We start from the raw sequence: 22,775 nt of genomic DNA on the forward strand, positions 1-22,775 counted from the left end.
AACAACTTAGTTAGGTAAGGCACTACACTGCTCGGCTCAACTATGCCTATTGCATAACACTACTCCTCCGCCTCCACTTCTTCGGTGCAGTAGACTATCCCATAGTCCACTCCTTCGACACCTCCAAACAAGTATGGCTCCACGTAGACCACCTCGTATTCGCCTCCAGGTGCTCTGGTGTAGGCCTCCTCTTTGATCTCACAGTCTAGCAAGGGTTTAGAAGTAAAGGTGAGTACAGGGGTACTCAACAGGTTCAAAAGAAAAGGTGTTTGATGTACTAGCTATGACCATTTACCAGAAGATCTCAGGTCAATGCATGTTTCGAAAACATTTCTTCAAAAGGTTGATTTTAGTCTGAAGACTATGCCCGCCAGTCTTCAGAGGTTGACTAGAACTTCACGGAGTTCCTTTCCTGCCACATTCGTAGTTCCCTTCCCGGAACAGTGAGTGACAAGCCACAATTTGGTACACTCTACAGAGATGCGTTATTTTCCCATAAGAGAACTTATCCTTGTTGCCAACCAGGCGTACCTTCCCGTCCACACTTCCTTGGTATGAGGCCCACTATAAGAACCAAGCCAATCACTGCCTTCTCCGCGACCCTGCATACCCCCCTTTTGTTCACTCACATATCTCCGGTAGACATCTCCCGTTAATACGGCTTTACCCCCGATATGCTATGGACAATCCATCATAGACGGTAGAGCGCCCTTCATCCACATGGATGGGGAGATTAAGTCCATCCCAAACTACTGAGTGTTCACAAACACACCGCCAGGCTCTATCAAGTCCATTGATGTGCAGAAGGAAGAAAATACAGATGACTTCCTAGAGCCATTATAGATCTTATGGTTAACGCGATATGTACGGTGCTAGAATCACTAGACGGAATTGGTTATTAGTCCTAGATGTATAGAACCCTTGCAATGGAACCTCCACCATCAACACATACCATGGTTCCATTGCCCACTACATAGTCATATTCATAATTGGAAAAGTAACATTTCATTTTCAATGCAGGAGTGATGATAAGTATATTGCTTTGCGAGTAAAATGATAGAAAGTAATCAACGTGGCATGATCAAGGGGTGAACTTGCATGGACACTGCGAGATAGTGTAGTTCGAGGGTTTGGATGGAACCTAGACCTCGGGTTCTGAAAAGAAGCATCATTGTTTGGTACGGACAATGTTATAAAGATTCAAATGATGCATGCTTGGTGGATTTATTTTGCTTGAATCCCTTTACCCGGAGTGTTGGTTTCAAATTTGAGATTTATAATATATTAAGGTTTAATTTGATTATTAAATCCTTTACTGGTGATTTCTAATGATTTATAATTCCATAAGGAATTTTATTTAAGAAATTATAATTTCTTTTTATAAAAAGATATACTTAGGTTAAAGAAATTAGTTTTTTCAATATTTGAGTTCAAACTTATTCAAGGAAATATTTAAAGTTTCCTTGATTTTATTTTTAAGCAAATACTTATATTTAAAGATTTAAATTTATACTTAAAAGTTTATTGAAATCTTTTGACCAAAAATTTCTTGGTTATTTTTATTTAAGTTATATTTTGATTAAGGAATATTTTTAATGTATTATTTTTTTCTTGAATTTTTAGAGTGTATTTAGGGCCTATTTGGATTTTTTGGAGTTTAAAGAATTAAAATGGATGTGAAAGGACAGAAATGCCCCTCACACGACCAGCCCAGCCCACCACGGCTCCGCCCACCGGCCTCACTCTCTCCTCTCCCTCACCTGAAACCCTAACCCTAATCCCCTCGCACGCTCTTGCAACTCAAATCGCCTCCGCCGTCGTTGCCACACTTCGGCCACCTCCAATAGTTATAGGCCACGCCGCCGGTACCAATCTACACTCCTTTCTGTCCATGTTGATCTGATGCACGTCGCCTACTCCGCTCGCACGCAACCCTACCTATGGCTAGGGTTCCCGTGACCTCGGCGGTCCCCGTCGATCTGGTGCTCCTGGACGAGATGGTGATGGTCGACAATGTGTTGATGGTGACTGTCGAGGGTGCTCCTCGGCAATGCCCTCTGATAGGGGCTTAGGGTTGATGGAATCCTGCAAGCTGACACGAGACATCGGTTCACAGACAAGCGGGGAGAGCGATTTACCCAGGTTCGGGGCCCTCGATGAGGTAAAACCCTTACGTCCTGCCTGTCTGTTCTTGATTATGATGATAATGGGTTACAATGGGGTGCCGAATAGTTCGGCTGAGATCTCGTCGAGATGGCTAAGTACTAGGGTAACCTAGCTCTAAGTTTCTGTTGGCTAAGGTCGCTAAGATTGATTGTGTCTCGACAGCCCCTCTCCTGGCCTTTATATAGGAGGCCAGGTCTCAAGTGGTCTAATCGAGTACGACTAGGTTTACAGTAGATCTATCTCTAAACCTTCCTTGTTCGGCTTCTTCCATGTCTTGTATTTCAAGGAATCTTCCGTTGCACCGCCCTAGTGGCCCACCTTGCCATCGAGTACCTTCATGGACCTCCAGCTGGACTGTATAGGGTAGAGCAACGTTGGTTACCCGAAGGTAGTGCCCACGTCAGTAGCCCCCGAGTGTCTAGCCGAACATAGTTCGGGTAGAGACTGAAGCATGCCTTCTGCCGATGTCCTTCTCCTCAAGCGTTCTTGTTTTCCTTCTGTCTGCATCATTTTCTTCTATCGGGTGCGCGTCAGCGCTCCCGATGGGAGTAGCCCCCGAGTCTATGTACGGATGATCGCAATCCGTGCGTAGACTCAAGTTGTACTACTCGAACATTTTTTCTCTGCCGAAGTTTTTCTGCAAGTCTTCGTAGGTCATCCGATATATTTTTCTCATGCGAGGGATAATGAGTAACGTGCCCAACTTTTGCTGGTTAACTGCCGATGGCAAAACAACGTTACCCTACACAGAATCAAGTCCCCGGGCATGATCCTGGAGTGCGAAAAAAGTTCTGTCGGGTGCACGCCCAGCGCTCCCGATGGGAGTAGCCCCCGAGTGTGGGCACGGGTGCTCGCAACCGGGTGCAGACTCGAGTCGAACAATTGTTTCTTCTTTCAAGGCCTTCTTTTCTTTTTTCTTCGAGTCCTCATTTTGTCGGGTGCGCGTGATACGTCTCAAACGTATCTATAATTTCTTATGTTCCATGCTTGTTTTATGACAATACCTACATGTTTTATTCATACTTTATATCGTTTTGATGCGTTTTCCAGAACTAACCTATTGACAAGATGCCGAAGTGCCAGTTCCTGTTTTCTGCTGTTTTTGGTTTCAGAAATCCTAGTAAGGAAATATTCTCGGAATTGGACGAAATCAACGCCCAGCATCTTATAATTGTACGAAGCTTCCAGAACACCCGAGAGCCACCAGAGGAGAGCCACAGGGGGCCCACACATGGGGCTGGCGCGGCCAGGCTAGGGCCCGTGCCACCCTATTGTGTGGCGGCTCCGTACCCCCTCCGACTCCGCCTCTTCGCCTATTTAAAGCTCCCTGACCTAAATCTTCGATACGGAAAAGCCACGGTACGAGAAACCTTCCAGAGCCACCGCCATCGCGAAGCCAAGATCTGGGGGACAGGAGTCTCTGTTCCGGCACGCCGCCGGGACGGGGAAGTGCCCCCGGAAGGCTTCTCCATCGACACCACCGCCATCTTCATCAACGCTGCTGTCTCCCATGAGGAGGGAGTAGTTCTCCCGTGAGGCTAAGGGTTGTACCGGTAGCTATGTGGTTAATCTCTCTCCTATGTACTTCAATACAATGATCTCATGAGCTGCCTTACATGATTGAGATTCATATGAGCTTTGTATCACTATTAGTCTATGTGCTACTCTTGTGATGTTATTAACGTAGTCTATTCCTCCTTCACGGTGTAATGGTGACAGTGTGTGCATCGTGTAGTACTTGGCGTAGGCTATGATCATAGTCTCTTGTAGGTTATGGAGTTAATTATTACTATGATAGTATTGATGTGATTTATTCCCCCTTCATAGTGTAAAGGTGACAGTGTGTATGCTATGTTAGTACTCGGTTTAAATTGCAAAGATCTATTATGCTCTAAGGTTACTTAAATATGAAAGCCGAATGTTGTGGAGCTTGTTAACTCCGGCATTGAGGTGCTCTTGTAGCCCTACACAACGAATGGAGTTCATTATCAAACAAGAGTATATGTAGCACAAAGGAAGAGAACTTATTTATTATGTGATCAATGTTGAGAGTGTCCACTAGTGAAAGTATGATCCCTAGGCCTTATTTCCAAATACTGCAATCATCGCTTGTTTCTTGTTTCTTGCATCTTTACTTCCTGCAATATTACTACCATCAACCGCACGCTTGACAAGCACTTTTCTGGCGCCGTTACTACTGCTCATATTCATTCATATTACTTGTATTTCACTATCTCTTCGCCGAACTAGTGCACCTATACATCTCACAAGTGTATTAGGTGTGTTGGGGACACAAGAGACTTCTTGTATCATGATTGCAGGGTTGCTTGAGAGGGATATCTTTGACCTCTTCCTCCCTGAGTTCGATAAACCTTGGGTGATCCACTTAAGGGAAACTTGCTGCTGTTCTACAAACCTCTGCTCTTGGAGGCCCAACACTGTCTACAAGAATAGAAGCACCCGTAGACATCAAGCACTTTTCTGGCGCCATTGACGGGGAGGAAAGGTAAAAGGCACTCATACTCCGGTCCCAGGTAACTAAGTACTTTTCTGTTGCCGTTGTGTGTGCTCGAAGCTATTTCCTTTAGATCCTGCAATTGCATCTTTTTGTTTCTTGTTAAACACTAGTAAGGCATAATGGAAAACATCTGTGAGCTTTTTAAACTATTTCCTGAGTCAAGACATGAATGGTTTAATGCGAAAATTAAAAAACCTATGGAACCTTATTTGCATGCTAGTAGTAATATTAGTATGAACGCTTTGAACACCATTGTTGATAATGATATAGAAAATTCTAAGCTTGGGGAGGTCGGTTTTGATGAAAATGATCTCTTTAGTCCTCCGGGTATTGAGGAGAAAGTTTATGTTGATTATCATATGCCTCCCATATATGATGATTATAATGATAGTGGTCTTTTGGTGCCGCCTACTATGGAGAGTAAATTTTATTATGATTATACTATGCCTCCTACACTTGATGAGGATAATAACGATAGCTACTTTGTTGAATTGCTCCCACTACAACTAATAAAATTGATTATGCTTATGTGGAGAGTAATGATACTTTTATGCATGTGAATAAGAATGCTTTATGTGATACTTATATTGTTGAGTTTGTTCATGATGCCTCTGAAAGTTATTATGAGAGAGGAAAATATGGTTGTAGAAATTTTCATGTTACTAAAACACCTCTCTATATGCTGAAATTTTTGAAGCTACACTGGTTTTATCTTCCTATGCTTGTTACTTTGCTCTTCATGAACTTGTTTATTTACAAGATTCCTATGCATAGGAAGCATGTTAGACTTAAATGTGTTTTGAATTTGCTTTTTGATGCTCTCTTTTGCTTCAACTCTTATTTCTTGGGAGTGCATCATTGAAATTACTGAGCCCATCTTAATGGCTATAAAGAAAGCACTTCTTGGGAGATAACCCATGTGTTTATTTTACTACAGCAATTTTTGTTTTATATTTCAGTCTTGGAAGTTGTTACTACTGTAGCAACCTCTCCTTATCTTATTTTATTGCATTGTTGTGCCAAGTAAAGTCTTTGATAGCAAGGTTCATACTAGATTTGGATTACTGCGCAGAAATAGATTTCTGTCTGTCACAAATTTGGGCAGGGTTCTCTGTAGGTAACTCGGAAAAATCTGCCAATTTACGTGCGTGATCCTCAGATATGTACGCAACTTTCATTCAATTTGAGCATTTTCATCTGAGCAAGTCTAGTGCCTCTAAAAAATTAGTCTTTACGGACTGTTCTGTTTTGACAGATTCTGCCTTTTATTTCGCATTGCCTCTTTTGCTGTGTTGGATGGATTTCTTTGTTCCATTGACTTCCAGTAGCTTTGGGCAATGTCCAGAAGTGTTAAGAATGATTGTGTCACCTCTGAACATGTGAATTTTTGATTATGCACTAACTCTCTAATGAGTTTGTTTCGAGTTTGGTGTGGAGGAAGTTTTCAAGGATCAAGAGAGGAGGATGATATACTATGATCAAGAAGAGTGAAGAGTCTAAGCTTGGGGATGCCCCGTGGTTCATCCCTGCATATTTCAAGAAGACTCAAGCATCTAAGCTTGGGGATGCCCAAGGCATCCCCTTCTTCATCAACAATTTATCAGGTCACCTCTAGTGAAACTATATTTTTATTCAGTCACATCTTATGTACTTTACTTGGAGCGTCTGTTTGTTTTTGTTTTGTTTGAATAAATTCATGCTTGTGTGGGAGAGAGACACGCTCCGCTGTTGCGTATGAACACATGTGTTCTTAGCTTTACTCTTAATGTTCATGGCGAAGGTTGAAACTGCTTCGTTCATTGTTATATGGTTGGAAACAGAAAATGCTGCATGTGGTAATTGGTATAATGTCTTGAATAATTTGATACTTGGCAATTGTTGTGCTCATATAGATCATGTTTAAGCTCTTGCATCATGTACTTTGCACCTATTAATGAAGAACTACATAGAGCTTGTTAAAATTTGGTTTGCATGATTAGTTTCTCTAGAGTCTAGATATTTTCTGGTAAAGGTGTTTGAACAACAAGGAAGACGACGTAAAGTCTTATAATGCTTACAATATGTTCATATGTGAGTCTTGCTGCACCGTTTTATACTTGAGTTTGCTTCAAACAACCTTGCTAGCCTAGCCTTGTATTGAGAGGAATTCTTCTCGTGCATCCAAATCCTTGAGCCAAAAACTATGCCATTTGTGTCCACCATACCTACCTACTACATGGTATTTCTCTGCCATTCCAAGCAAATACTTCATGTGCTACCTTTAAACAATTCAAAAGCTATTATCTCTTATTTGTGTTAATGTTTTATAGCTCATGAGGAAGTATGTGGTGTTTATCTTTCGATCTTGTCATTTACTTCGGACAGACTTTCACCAATGGACTAATGGCATATCCGCTTATCCAATAATTTTGCAAAAAGAGCTGGCAATGGGGTGCCCAGCCCCAATTAATTAACTTGCATTAATAATTCTCTTCACATGCTTTGCCCTGATCTATCAATAAGCAACTTAATTTTGCAAATAGACACTCCTCCATGGTATGTGAATGTTGGAAGGCACCCGAGGATTCGGTTAGCCATGGCTTGTGTAAGCAAAAGGTTGGGAGGAGTGTCATCCATAAATAATGAAACTAAAATACATGTGTAAACAAAAGAGAAGAGGGATGATCTACCTTGCTGGTAGAGATAACGTCCTTCATGGGAGCCGCTCTTGAAAGTCTGGTTGATAAGGTATTTAGAGTACCCATTACCATTCGTTGACAACAACAAACACCTCTCAAAACTTTACTTTTATGCTCTCTATATGATTTCAAAACTTAAAAAGCTCTAGCACATGATTTAATCTCTGCTTCCCTCTGCGAAGGGTCATTCTTTTACTTTATGTTGAGTCAGTTTACCCACTTCTTTCTCTCTTAGAAGCAAACATTTGTGTCAACTGTGTGCATTGATTCTTACATGTTTACCTATTGCACTTGTTATATTGCTTTTTTTCGATAAAGGATGCTTTCATTACTTTTATAAGCAATTACATCCAGCCTCTGCATAACCAGGATGCACACAGCCGTTTATGTTGTCTCAGGTTCGAAAGTGATAAAAACAAAAACTAGGCGAGATACACATCAAGACTTGTTATATTGCTTTATGTTGACAACTATCCATGAGATATACATGTTACAAGTTGAAAGCAATTGCTGAAACTTAATCATCCTTTGTGTTGCTTCAAAGCTTTTACTTTGAATCTATTGCTTTATGAGTTAACTCTTATGCAAGACTTATTGATGCTTGTCTTGAAAGTATTATTCATGAAAAGTCTTTGCTATATGATTCATTTGTTTACTCATTGTCTTTACCATTGCTTTGAATCACTTCATTCATCTCATATGCTTTACAATAGTATGATCAAGATTATGATAGGATGTCACTTAAGAAATTATCTTTGTTATCGTTTACCTACTCGAGGGCGAGTAGGAACTAAGCTTGGGGATGCTTGATACGTCTCAAATGTATCTATAATTTCTTATGTTCCATGCTTGTTTTATGACAATACCTACATGTTTTATTCATACTTTATATCGTTTTGATGCGTTTTCCGGAACTAACCTATTGACAAGATGCCGAAGTGCCAGTTCCTGTTTTCTGCTGTTTTTGGTTTCAGAAATCCTAGTAAGGAAATATTCTCGGAATTCGACGAAATCAATGCCCAGCATCTTATAATTGTACGAAGCTTCCAGAACACCCGAGAGCCACCAGAGGAGAGCCACAGGGGACCCACACATGGGGCTGGCGCGGCCAGGCTAGGGCCCGCGCCACCCTATTGTGTGGCGGCTCCGTACCCCCTCCGACTCCGCCTCTTCGCCTATTTAAAGCTCCCTGACCTAAATCTTCGATACGGAAAAGCCACGGTACGAGAAACCTTCCAGAGCCGCCGCCATCGCGAAGCCAAGATCTGGGGGACAGGAGTCTCTGTTCCAGCACGCCGCCGGGACGGGGAAGTGCCCCCGGAAGGCTTCTCCATCGACACCACCGCCATCTTCATCAACGCTGCTGTCTCCCATGAGGAGGGAGTAGTTCTCCCTTGAGGCTAAGGGCTGTACCGGTAGCTATGTGGTTAATCTCTCTCCTATGTACTTCAATACAATGATCTCATGAGCTGCCTTACATGATTGAGATTCATATGAGCTTTGTATCACTATTAGTCTATGTGCTACTCTTGTGATGTTATTAAAGTAGTCTATTCCTCCTTCACGGTGTAATGGTGACAGTGTGTGCATCGTGTAGTACTTGGCGTAGGCTATGATCATAATCTCTTGTAGGTTTTGGAGTTAATTATTACTATGATAGTATTGATGTGATTTATTCCCCCTTCATAGTGTAAAGGTGACAGTGTGTATGCTATGTTAGTACTCGGTTTAAATTGCAAAGATCTATTATGCTCTAAGGTTACTTAAATATGAAAGCCGAATGTTGTGGAGCTTGTTAACTCCGGCATTGAGGTACTCTTGTAGCCCTACACAACGAATGGTGTTCATTATCAAACAAGAGTATATGTAGCACAAAGGAAGAGAACTTATTTATTATGTGATCAATGTTGAGTGTGTCCACTAGTGAAAGTATGATCCCTAGGCCTTGTTTCCAAATACGGCAATCATCGCTTGTTTACTGTTTTACTGCATCTTTACTTCCTGCAATATTACTACCATCAACTGCACGCCAGCAAGCACTTTTCTGGCGCCGTTACTACTGCTCATATTCATTCATATTACTTGTATTTCACTATCTCTTCGTCGAACTAGTGCACCTATACATCTGACAAGTGTATTAGGTGTGTTGGGGACACAAGAGACTTCTTGCTTTGTGGTTGCAGGGTTGCATGAGAGGGATATCTTTGACCTCTTCCTCCCTGAGATCGATAAACCTTGGGTGATCCACTTAAGGGAAAATTGATGCTGTTCTACAAACCTCTGCTCTTGGAGGCCCAACACTGTCTACAAGAATAGAAGCACCCGTAGACATCAGCGCGTCAGCGCTCCCGATGGGAGTAGCCCCTGAGTCTAAGTGCAGATGCTTTGCAATCTGTGCATAGACTCAAATTCGCCATCCGATACTTTTTTCATCCCTTCGACTGCCTTTGGCATTTCCTTATGACGTCATTGATGACGCTTTACTGATATCTTGATTCTGACTGACAGGACGTAACCTGCTGGGCCTATTCTTTTTTTTTGTCTGGCCCTTTTCGCACAGTTACCAAGGCGTCTCCTCGATTCCTGCAATCTTTAATAGGAAAGATCCACTGAATGAACCAGTAGCAACAACACGTGCCTGCACAGCTCTCAAGTTCTCCTCTCCTTAAAATCTCCAAAGGGCGAAAAATCCCTAATCTTCTCCCACATTTTTCGTAGCATTTTCTCGTTCTTCTCCTTCTTCCTCCCTTTGCTGCTGCTGCGCTGCCACCACTGCTTTTCCAATCTTCCCCAGATCTCACAATGGTGAAGAAGAAGAATCTTACCGCCGCCGCCAGTTCCACTAGCGGAGGCGCCGCCACCAAGTCCTCCTCTTCTCTTCCGAAGGGGAGCGCTCCGAACACTCCTCCCCCAGCTCCGGCGCCGCCAGCGCCGCCAAGTTCGGTGGCCAAGCCCGGAGATTGGATAGCATCAACTGTCACGAAGCGTGACAAGAAGAGATCCCGAAGCATGGGCTTAATCTCCTCTGATGAGGGGAATGTGATCTTTCCAGGTGCGATTTCTCGGCCTAATCCCCCTGCTGGCTTTACCGTGATGTTCTTATCATTCCTATATCGGGGTCTTTCGCTCCCCGTTCACGAATTCCTCCTCCATCTCTTGCGAACTTACGAGATCCAATTATGGCAACTCACTCCCAATTCAATCCTCCACGTTGTTGTGTTCATCACCCTTTGCGAGGCATTTCTGGGCATCAATCCTCATTTTGGGCTGTGGAAAAAGATCTTCTATGTGAAGACATAGAGCAGTAGTAATGGATCCTTTGTCACCGGAGGGGTGGGGTTTGTAGCTCGTTCGGATGTTAATTACTTCAATTTCCCAATGAGAGAATCTGTGCAAGGGTGGAGATTGAAATGGTTTTACGTCAAGGATTGCTTGTCACCCGAATCCCAGCTTCCTCGCTTTGTCGACGTCCTTGAAGCCAAGCCTAAGAAATCCTGGAAGAACATTCTCTCACCCGAAGAAAGAGTAGCAGCCGATGAATTATTTGCCAAATTTCTTCGAATCAAAGAGGCCGATGGCCAAACCATGGTCGGCACAGAGGTGGCAGCAGTGTTTCTGAAACGTCGAGTCCAACCAGTCATGGCCAGAGTTCGTCCGATGTGGTTGTATTCAGGTCCAAAGGATGAGACCAGGATTAACGCTGCCGAACTGTCGGAGAAGGAACTGCTCGATGAAGTCTGTCGCCTTACTTTCTTTAGTCAAGAAGACTTGATCCCATTGACATCTTCTTACACTCCTCTTGATGCCGATCATCCGCCACCAGAGGTAACTTTCCCTTTTCAAATTCTTATCACGTTTCTTTTACTTTAGTCAACATAATTACCACTGTTCTTATTCGTTTTTCTTTTCGACAGATCCCCATAGTCCCTGGAGATTTGCACGATTCGCCAAACGATACCTCTGAGGGAAGAGGCTCTTCAGTACCCGTTGATTTTCACACTGTCGAGCATACTGGCCCAGAGTGCGATCATGATGATCCAATAGAAACCGAAACTATTCACACCGATCTTCCTCCCTCGGGCGATGATGCTTGCGATACAGAGGGATCAGTGCGTGATGATGACGCTGATCGTGATGCCTTTGTTGATGCAGCTGTGGAGGCGACCAGGGCTTCGCCTGTGAAGAGATCGGCCGGTGGTTTCGCCGACGAAGATGATCTCTTCGACATGTAAGCCCCCTCTTCCCTGATACCATAGTTTGTCTTCTTATTTCTTGCATTCTTTTCATAACTCCTGTCGATCATTTCCCTTTTTGTAGTGACGAAGGTGTCATTGAGCCTCCGTCCAAGAAGGCCAAGTCTGGTGCTGCTCCGCTGGACGTTGCTGCTTCCGAAGCTTCGGCTCCTAAGGCAACCCCCACGGCCCAGGCATCAACAGCTTCCTCCCTTTCTAAGGGAAAAGATGTTCCTTCGGCTGCCACCGCCGTGACTCCTCCATCTGTGAGTCCCTTTTTGATTTCGACTTAAATGTTCCTGGTGCGTTCTTTGCTTAATGATTCTTTGTTTACACGTCTTTCTTCCTTAAGGACCTGCGCGGCGTTATAATTTCGTTGGAGGCAGACAAAGTTCGACTGCAGGAGGAAGTTAAATCTTCTTCTTCGAAGTTGGACGGCGCCATTAAAAAGGCTGCCACAGCTCGCCAGGAAGTCGACTCCCTGAAGGAGGAACTGGGCAAACTGAAGGAGAGGCTGAAAAAGGAGGAAGCTCGGGCAGCCGAAAAGGATGAACTCCTTCGTCAGTCTTCTTTGGCTCTTCTTGATAATCTCTTTTATACACCTCTGTCGATTTATTGCACTTATGAATTCGTTCCTTTGTCAACGACTTTTTCCAATTCATTTTCTTGTAGAAGCCGCCAACATCCCTGCTACTGCCTTGGACAAAGTTCCAAACAACTCTCCGTCAAACGGTGTGTCGATGGCTCTCGCCTCCCACCAGCTTACACGGGAGCTTCTTGAGAAGGGAAAAGGTGCTATGGCGCGGATGCACTCAATGATCTTTCCCAAGATCAATCAAGACAAAACTTTGGGGTAGTTGATTGATGCCTTCGCGGTTGACACCAAGGAAGTCATCGAGGTATTCAAACGCACCTTGCGTACCTATGGTGCCCTCCTTGCCTTCCAACTTATGATGGGTCACGGCTTTAAGGCTGACATTGAAGAAATGTCTAAAGAGCTACCGAAAGAGCAAGATGGGCGGTTCGTTGATTTAAGCACTTTCAAGATATCGGCTCTTAAGTGTGCCCGCCAGCTTCTCAAGCTGGTGTCATCAAAGAAGACATCGGTCGGCCCTAGTTTATCGACTCAAACCCAAGCCATTTGATCTCTGTAGCAAACTTTCCTTTGAACTGTTGTGAAACAATGTTTTGTCAGATAACTTCTGTTTGTAATAAACTTTATGCTGGCAATGTTGTTGGCACACTTTTTGCTATGATATTTCAGCTTGTATTCTCCCGATGGGAGTTCCTTTTGTTGTTGGGTGAGTCGATCCGTCATGCCTTTGACGTCTTTTTCTTGCAGGTTTTCCCAGTGCCATCATTTGCCGATGACTCTTCGGGTGCTCTTCCTGAAGGTGATCGGATCCAGCGTATGAAGGATCGGATCACTCAGATGGAAAAGGACCTGCGCAGCACTTATGCTTTAGCTGCTATTATCAATAAGAAGAGCGAAATTGCAGCCGAAGTGGAGCGGTACGCTCTTACTGAGCTGCATAAAGCTACCGAGAGTTTGAACTGTAAGTTTCTTGATCCCTGTGCCCTTTTGTCAACGACGCCTTGTCTGATCCTCTATTTATTCCTTTGCCAGTCATAGCTCTGAACCGTGCAGAAGAGAACAAACGGATTCACGAGCGTGTGCACGCTTTAACCCAGCTGTCCTCAGCCGAAGAGATTTTCTGGCGGGAACACTGAAGGCTTCGGCTGTCGCACTATTTCAGGATCGGGTACAGCAAGTCCACCATTTTTTCGACAAGTGCTACAAAGCTATGAGGGTGGTCTGGAAGACGATGTTTCCTTTAAACGCAATTCCCCCTACGCTGTTGACTTTGATGTCTGAGTTCGGAAATGCCAAGAAAATTCGAAACTTGGTGCGAGCTCAAGTTTTTGCAGGGGCCAGGTTTGCACTTGCCCTTGTGCTTGCACGTTATCCCTCGGCAAATCTGCTAGCCGTTGCCAACGCGGTTGGTGACTTTGATACTCTGTATCCGAAGGTGTTGCTGCCTGCCAATATAATTGTCGACAAACTCGAGGAGTATTCGAAGGTTCCTGAAGAAAGAGAAACTCCGCAAGGGTAACTTCAAGGATTAGGGTTATTTATTGTGGCTACTTCATCCAAGTGTTAAGCCTAAACTTTTTGTTCGGTAGATACATGTGTATGTACTTTTACCGTGTTGTTGCCGTTGGCAATTTTTGAGGGAACAAATCTTAATTGTCTGTTTAAGTGTTTTTTTCGTATTCGTTGGTCAGCAAACGTTTGAGTGATCAGCTCGTGTTGCAGGTCTTGCTAAACCCGTTGTATGTGCAACTTTTCTTTCAACCGATTTATGTTTCGACAATCACTCCCAAATTTTTCGGGTGCAATGATTCTGCCGATGAGCCCGTTGTTCTTTGATATTTCCATAAGTAAAATATCGAACGTGGGTTGTGTGTATTTCCAAAACTCTTGCTATTTTCGGCACTCGTAGAGGCATCTATAGCAGAGGGAAGGATTAACATTCTTGTTTGCTTTGTATCTTTTAGCACTCGTAGAGGCTTTTCTTTTGGGAGCACGATCTTCTGCCACGTACTATGTTGGATAGTGGTGCAGCTTTAGACGTTTTTGAATTACTGCAATGCTGAACAAGGGATTGAAGCTTTAAGTTCTCATTAATAATGTAAGCACGAGACTAGAGGGCGAACAAAGGAAGGCCCTGTTTAATATAAAGGAAAATTTAAGCGCTAATAAATTGCTTAAGCGAGGAAGGGGTTCTTCTCATCTTCTGGCTTTTTCACCACGTTAGTGATTGCTGCGGCGTTGTTGATTTCACCAGGGGTCTGGGCAATGGTTGCCAGCGTCTTGCTGTCTTCTATGCCTTCTGTGCCGTCAACTGCCGCACCTTGTGCTGCCGAAGCCTTTTCTGCCGAAGCTTCTGCTGCCGAAGCTTTAAGAGCAAGGTCAGCTGGCTTCTTCTTCGTTTCCCTGACATCTTTTTCTTCCTTGATTTCTCGTAACGTCAACTTGGGTAGGGGGTCGACGATTTCTTGATGTGACCCGAACTTCGTAGCAATCCTCTGAAAGTCGCGATCACAATTGTCCGAGCGTGAGAAACTTCCATAGACTGTGATGTTTGTTCCGTTGTTCCCAGGCATTTTCAGCTTGAGATATGCATAGTGTGGCACAGCCATGAACTTGGCATAAGCTGGTCTCCCAAGTATAGCGTGATACTGTGACTCCCAGTTCACTACTTCAAACTCGATCTTCTCCTTCCTGAAATTGTCGGTTTTGCCAAAGACGACGTTCAGGTAAACTTTGCCAAGAGAGTAGCCCGGTGTAGTTGGAAGGATCCCATGGAAGCAAGTGTCTGTTTCTTCTAGCATCCTCATGGTGATCCCCATACTTTTGATTGTGTCGACGAATATCAGGTTTAATCCACTTCCACCATCCATGAAGACTTTGCTCATCTTGAACCCCCCGATTTGTGCGTCGACTACTAAGGCAGCGTGTCTTGGTTTTGGTATGGTCATCGGGTGATCTGCTCGACTGAACGTAATGTTCTGAGAGGACCACTCGACATACTCGGGGATATTCGCCATGATGCTTTCTGCCAGGTTAATCTCTCGGGTGAGCTTCTTCATCTCTCTTCGCAAGACGCCTGTCCTATGGATCATGCTCATCTACCCCCGTGGAGGTGGAAACGCCTCGTTGGGTTGGTGAGGTTGAGCCTGCTGGACTTGATGCTGCGGTGGAGGTGGGGGTGGTGGTGGTAGCTGCTGCTGGCCTGACTGCTGGATGAGTTTGTGCATGTCAAGGAACTGCCGACAGTCCCTGAGCAGGTGACTCGACTTCGTTTTGCCTTCCTTAGAATCGACATACGAGTGCAGGTAACAGGGGGCGTTGATCTGCTCAGCGTAGGGCAATTCGGGAGTCCTCTGCTGTCGTGGTTTATAATTGCCGCGGTTCCCCGAGTTGTTCCGATTACCGTTCTGCCGATCGTCTCTTCTATCGTCATATCGATCATCCTGCCGATCAGAGTACCCTGCGGCTACCAGGTTGTTGTCGTCATAGTTGCGGTTCTTCCTTCTCTTGTGACGATCCCTTCGGCCGCCCGAGTCGTGCTTCGGCTGGTCATCGTCTTCGTCGTCACTGCGCTGTCGTGGCCTTCGCACGTTGTCCTCACCATCAGCCCAACTGTTGGCGATTTCCATTAACTTGGTTATGGTTTTTGGCTTTTTCCGTCCGAGTTCTTCTATGTAACTTTCACGCCGGACGCCATCGCTGAAAGCGTCGATTGCTCTGTCGACAGATACATCTTCAGCAGCGTTTAGGAGTTTGGTGAATCTCCCGATGTATGAGCGCATCGACTCTTTCTGCTTTTGCTGGCAGTTTCGTAACTCTTCAATTCCGACGGGTCTCTTGTATGTTGCTTGGAAATTGGCAACGAAGGCGTCTACTAGGTCGTCCCATGATTTAATGGAACCCTTCGGCAGCCCCCTTAGCCAGGCGCGCGCTGAATCCTTTAGGTAAAGCTGTAAGCACTGCATTGCTGCTATCTGGTTCCCCTTATGCAGAATCACGGTCTGCAGGTAGTCGTCTATCCAAGATCTTGGTTCCTGCTGCCCATCGTATTTGGCAGCGTCGGTAGGAGTGGGCTTGAACTTTTTGGGCGGCATCGTCTCGCGGATTTTGTAACTTAAACAGTCGGCTCCCCTGAGTTCGCCGTCGTACTCCTGATCCTCATCCGAAGAATCACTATCGTTGTCCTTCCTAGCGGCGCGTCGTCGCCTTGCTTTGTCAATCCTGCTCTGAGTGATTTCATCCCGAGCATCTCTCGCATGATGTTTTGAACCACTAGCCTGCACCGTGGTCTTTTCCTTTTGTGGCGTTAGATTATTTCCCAAAATCGCTAGACTTTCCAGGGCGCCTCGATGAGCTTGAGCCATGGATCCTTCAGGGCGCTGGTTGATGAGGTACGCAGCGAGGTTGGCTGTTGCTCCTGCAACGGTTTTCGGCCGTGGCATGCCTACGGTGTCCGTAGTTATAAAGGACTTGTTCAGGTTTGACGTGATTTCTCTAGCGTCATCTTCCGAAAGCCTGGATAGCCTCGACCGGTGTTTGCCTGCCCCCTGGGTGTTTCGAGAGGCGCTCCCATGCGAGCCCCTTCGTCGTTCGCTGGATCGATCTACCGCAGATAGACGTCTCTCGAGGGTGGCTTGTTCTTTCGACAGGTGCTCCCGGTTTTTCTCTAGTATAGAGCGATACGCATTGAGTGTTCCAACCGAGGTTCCTGCGGGGAGCGGTGTGTTGTTGAGTACTGCTGCCCTGGCAGCTGCCCACTCCTCGTCCGCGATGGTGTAGTCGCTGTCGTGGTTACTGGCGCTGTTCTCGAAACTCGCCCGTCTACTGGAACGAGGAGTATGGTCTCCGTCTCCTCTGTGCCTTGTGTTTCCCGTGTTATTGGCGACATAAACCTGATGGCATGCCGTTCTTCGGGTGGTTCCTTGGGCGAAGCTGTCAATACTGTCCTCTCCCGATGAATACTGGGCATTGCAGATGAACGGCGTGTCGCTCGATCCCAGCCCGTGCCTGGTGTCGCAGTTCAAGCAGTAATACAAAGTTAACTCCGAAGATGTGGGATCGTCGGATCCTACCGACATGGACAACGCGGAACGGGGAGTCGAAGGCGCGGGCGAACTCGTCGAGCCTGTTAGTCCAGCCGAAAGGTCGAGTGATGATGATGCGCTTGGACTTGTCGATCTGGAAGTGGGTGATTCCAGCAGTCGAAGGATTCCTTCTGCGTTGACGTTGTAGTGGACGCTACCGAAGGTCATCTCCGTGTTTCCTTGTAGATCTGAGAAGTTTGAGCGGGAGGAATCGCTGTGCGGGGTGAACTCATAGGAGCCGAACCGAATCGGGCTTCCCAGATTTGGCGATGACGGTGTCGATGAAGTTGCTGATGAAGTTGCCGGTGAAGTCGCCGGTGCCATGATTAGATCTGCCGATGACCTGCCTTGTGCCGACAGGTTTCCCACAGACGGCGCCAATTGTCGAGGGTGCTCCTCGGCAATGCCCTCCGATAGGGGCTTAGGGTTGATGGAATCCTGCAAGCTGACACGAGACATCGGTTCACAGACAAGCGGGGAGAGCGATTTACCCAGGTTCGGGGCCCTCGATGAGGTAAAACCCTTACGTCATGCCTGTCTGTTCTTGATTATGATGATAATGGGTTACAATGGGGTGCCGAATAGTTCGGCTGAGATCTCGTCGAGATGGCTAAGTACTAGGGTAACCTAGCTCTAAGTTTCTGTTGGCTAAGGTCGCTAAGATTGATTGTGTCTCGACAGCCCCTCTCCTGGCCTTTATATAGGAGGCCAGGTCTGAAGAGGTCTAATCGAGTACAACTAGGTTTACAGTAGATCTATCTCTAAACCTTCCTTGTTCGGCTTCTTCCATGTCTTGTATTTCAAGGTATCTTCCGTTGCACCGCCCTAGTGGCCCACCTTGCCATCGAGTACCTTCATGGGCCTCCAGCTGGACTGTATAGGGTAGAGCAACGTTGGTTACCCGAAGGGTAGTGCCCACGTCAGTGACGGTTCTTGGTCAGTACCAGCTAGGTCGCCGTTTGGCACCGCCGTGACCGGCATGTGCCACCATGCTGTCATGGACGCTGCCAGGTGCTTCGCTAGGTACACGAATACTCTCCTTCTCCGCTCTCCTCTATCCTCCTCCTTCTCTAGGCTCTAGCTACTGTCCTGGCCAGTTGTTGCACCTCTACTGGCCACTGGCCATGTTATACTACTCCCTGTGCTATTAGGCCTACTGTTGTTGCTCTTTATTCCTTGCTATGGTTAGTTACTAGCACTTGCAGTTGGTTTTAGCTTGATCACACCCCTATGGCTTTATCTAGTTTTCATATGAACACCAGCTGCTAGCAGTATCTTGCTATGCTAATGGTAATGGTTGTTGTTGTTGTGTTGTTGTGAACTACACCTACTCCAAATACTTCATTTGGAGCCCCTCTTGCTAGTGGTTAGCTTACTAGAATATTGCCAATCTACTATGTTGCTTGACCTAAGCTGTTACAGCTATGTGTACATCTCTGCTGCTGCTCACCATGCAATGGTGAGCTGCTAATGATTATAGAAGCATGTTTATTCAAGAATATAAACTGTAGTGCTTCTGGTACTATATCAGTGGCACTTCTATGTTGATGCTGCCTAGTTGCTATGGCTACTGCCTATCTGAATAAATTGTTATGCTATTGCTAATTACTGAATCATGGATGCTTATTGGTTTGTGAATGGTTACTGGAACCATTAATTTATGAACTATTTTTTGGTGATAATTCAATCATAATTGAATGGATTTGATTGATTACCAACACCTGTTGGACATAAATCCTAAGTATGAAACTTTTGCAAGGTGATGATGACTTGTTCTTTTGATGTGACTAGCTTGGTGTTTGTTGTGACCTCAGTAGCACTTGCTACTACTACCGGTTGCTCATACAGATGGATAAAATTGGTTGGTTTAATTAAATGGAATCATTCACAGTAGGGAAATGTATATGAATGCCACTGTGAATTGTTTTATGAAGAAATATTAACTTCTGATGGTTTAAATTGGCTACTGATGCTAGGTGGTGTTTGTAGCTTCTAGTGACTGGATACTTATCTAGTGGTTTGCTAGTTGTGCATCTATTATTCCCTACTTGCACAAACTAGCATCTGGATAGCATAAGTCTCTGGTTGCTCTTCCTACTACTAGCATCACTTGGTCTATACCAAGTGATGATCATCCCTTATGAGCTTCTGCTCAGTGGTGTTGTTTGATCATGCAAAAATATGGATTTGATCCTCTAGATCCTCTCTAGGTATTCATTATACCTTGCTCTAGCTCCTAGACAAAGTGTTAAGTTGATGTGGTGGTCTTTTGCTAGTTGATCTTGATCAGCTTGCCCTTCTCCTCCTAGCTCCTAGTTGATTCGTGATTTATCCCTCCATTTTCTCCTTCTAGATGTGTTTTTGTTGAAGAACAACTATGAACAGTTGTTATTCCTTGTGTTCTTATTTCCGGTGAGGTGTGTTGATTGAGGCTGCTCCACCAGCTGTAACTGTCTATTTCTAGTAGCTTTACTGCTACTAGGGCTTCGCACACAGGCCTAGGTTCACTTGGTGACCGGGCTTGTGCTATGTGTTGGAGAGCATGCAATGCTCCTAGTGAGTTGTGTGTGGGCTTGGGGTGGAAACTTGAACCCAAGTGGATCAGCTCTTGCTGGTTCGTGATTATCTACCCACTTTGCATTGTTTTTAACTGATCAGTGGCATTTGCCACTTGTTTTATTTCAATTCCGGCATGTTTGTTTGGTGTGTGCAGAAATTCAAGACTGGAGAAGATACATGAACAAGAAGATTTTTGGGATTTTATTTTCCGTTCATAAATTGTAATCTTCATTTATTTATTTTATCATATTCCTTTTAATTCATGTATATTGAATATTGTAAAGACAATGTATGTATGTGTGAACTTATCAAGGTTTTACTTCTGAGCTTTATGTAAAATGTGAATATCCATTTTGGATTTGTGTTGTATGAATCTTATTTGAATTTGAGTTATGAATTATTATTTCATTTGATATGATAGTTTCTCATATTCAATCATTGTTTAGAATTCAAATTTGAATATTAATTAAAATTCAAATCCCCTCCAAAACCCTAATTTCAAAACAGATCATGTCGAAATTCCTCGCACTCTCGTTACACTAAACCCTAGCTGCAACGAGACAGAAACCTCGATCCCTCTTAGGTTTTATGCAATTAAGCGTGAAAATTTCCCCCGTTTTATGATGCGATGTACAAACCTTTTCTAAATCTACCCCACATTTGTCCTAAGTCCTGGGATGTTACACCATCTCTTCTAATAATTTATTCAATATACTATGTCTCAGAAGCAAGCACATAAATATTGTGACTTTCAAAAGAACTTTTGTCTTCTAAAGAAATCTATATGGAAAACCCCAATAAGATCTCAAGTGAAAATACTTGATGGTGAGAGTGACAATTGTCCATTCCACTCACTAAACTCCCCCCACCCACACACAGACAAAGTTCTTAGAAATCAAATACAAGTCCACCTTCACTCTGCTGACAATAATGAACTCCCTAAAAGTAATTCCGGTGGGCCAGAGGTGTGGCTCGACATTGGCCTGGGAAAGAACTTTACTATTTAGTAGTTCCTCTTCAATAGTACTTGCCAAGTTCCATCAGAATTCTCTAACTTTCATAGTTATTTTCACAACGGACTTTTATTCATAGTTTTCAATTCTAACCCAAACCTTCAAATCTTTTGGCAAACATATAGTCTACCAATTAATAAGTGATATTTATTCTTATCATATCTAGCTCATGTCATACTATTATTTGTATTTGTATACCCCATTTATTGGGCTTTTGGTGCTTCCATGAAATACCACACATATAAAGGTATGCTACTAAGACAAGCATCAACCAAAACTATTGTCTCTCCCGCATAAATCTTCTTCCCTTTCTAGCTAACTAGCTTATTTCCAAATTTATCATCAAGTGATCTCCATTGTGATTTTGCAAGCCTCTTTTCATCTACAAACATACGAAGACATTTCATAGGATTTTGTGGAAACACAATTGTTGGTGTTGCTCTTCTCTTGCAACTGCCTCCCCAAGGAAATACAATTTTCTCTTATGGAAATTAATTTTCATCCTAGATATCTGTTCAAACACACACAAGATGTATTTGATATTTCTTACATTCTCTAGATTATTTCAAGTAGAAGGATACTATCATCTGGATATTGCAGGATACACAAAACTCCATCCACGAAATGAGGATCTAGCCAATGAATATGATCTTGGTTGTGTGCTTGTTCAAGCACCATAGCTTATCCGTCACCAACCACATCAAAGAGGATTAGTGACAATGGATCACCTTATGTAACTCCACAGTAAGTTGGAAAGAAGGTGCAAATCTGGTCATTTACTTTGATTTCCACTCTCCAACCTCTGATTGATTTCATCACCCAGCCAAAGAACAAATCTTTGAAACCTTTGTCTTGCATCATCAGGTGTAGGAAAGCCCAATTGACTTTTTCCATAGGTTTTTAAAATCAATTTTAAAAAGAACCACTAACACATTCTTGTGGTGAAACTCATGAATTTTTCATGAATAAACACGATGCCTTCCATAATAATTCGCCTTTAATGAATGCAGTTTGTGTATTAGCAATAAATTTTTTAATAACCGAACCCAGTTTATTAGCTATTAATTTGGTTAGTCTTTTATAATAGACAGGTTGGTCTAAACTTTTAAATTCCACATGTACCTAATACTTTTGGAATGAGAGTAATTATTCCATGATTCAACCTCCCAATGTCCAATTTCCCTTTATGCAAGGCATGAAACAAGACTTTTGGGTCAAAATTTCATAGTTTCCCAGAACACTTGGTAGAACTCTACAGGCAAATCATCTAGCTATGTAGCTTTGTTTGTTTAAGACCAAATACCTGTTGGAGATATGCCCAAGAGGCAATAATAAAATGGCTATTATTATATCTTTGTGTTTGTGATAAATGTTTGCATCCCATGCTGTAATTGTATTAATTAACCGGAAACATTAATACGTGTGTGTTTTGTAAACATAAAAGAGTCCCTAGTAAGCCTCTTGTTAAACTAGCTTGTTGATTAATAGATGATCATGCTTTCCCAATCATGAACATTGGATGTTGTTAATAACAAGATCATATCATTAGGAGAATGATGTGATGGACACACACACGTAGTAAGCATAGCATAAGATCAAGTCAATAAGTTCGTCTTGATATAAGCTTTCAATACATAGTAACCTACTCCTTCGAACATGGGATCGTGTTAATCACTTACACCAGATAGATGCTTTGATGACATCAAACGCCACTTCATAAATGGGTGGTTATAAAGGTGGCATTAAGTATTCTGAAAGTATGAGTTGAAGCACATGGATCAAGAGTGGGATCTGTCCATCCTGATGACATATAGATATATTATGGGCCCTCTCGGTGGAATGTCATCCAATTAGCTTGCAAGCATGTGACTAGGTCACAAGGGATGGCATATCACGGTACAAGTAAAGAGTACTTATCGGTAACGAAGTT

Source organism: Lolium perenne, chromosome 7, assembly GCF_019359855.2.
Source record: "Lolium perenne isolate Kyuss_39 chromosome 7, Kyuss_2.0, whole genome shotgun sequence".
Classification (NCBI taxonomy): Eukaryota; Viridiplantae; Streptophyta; class Magnoliopsida; order Poales; family Poaceae; genus Lolium; species Lolium perenne.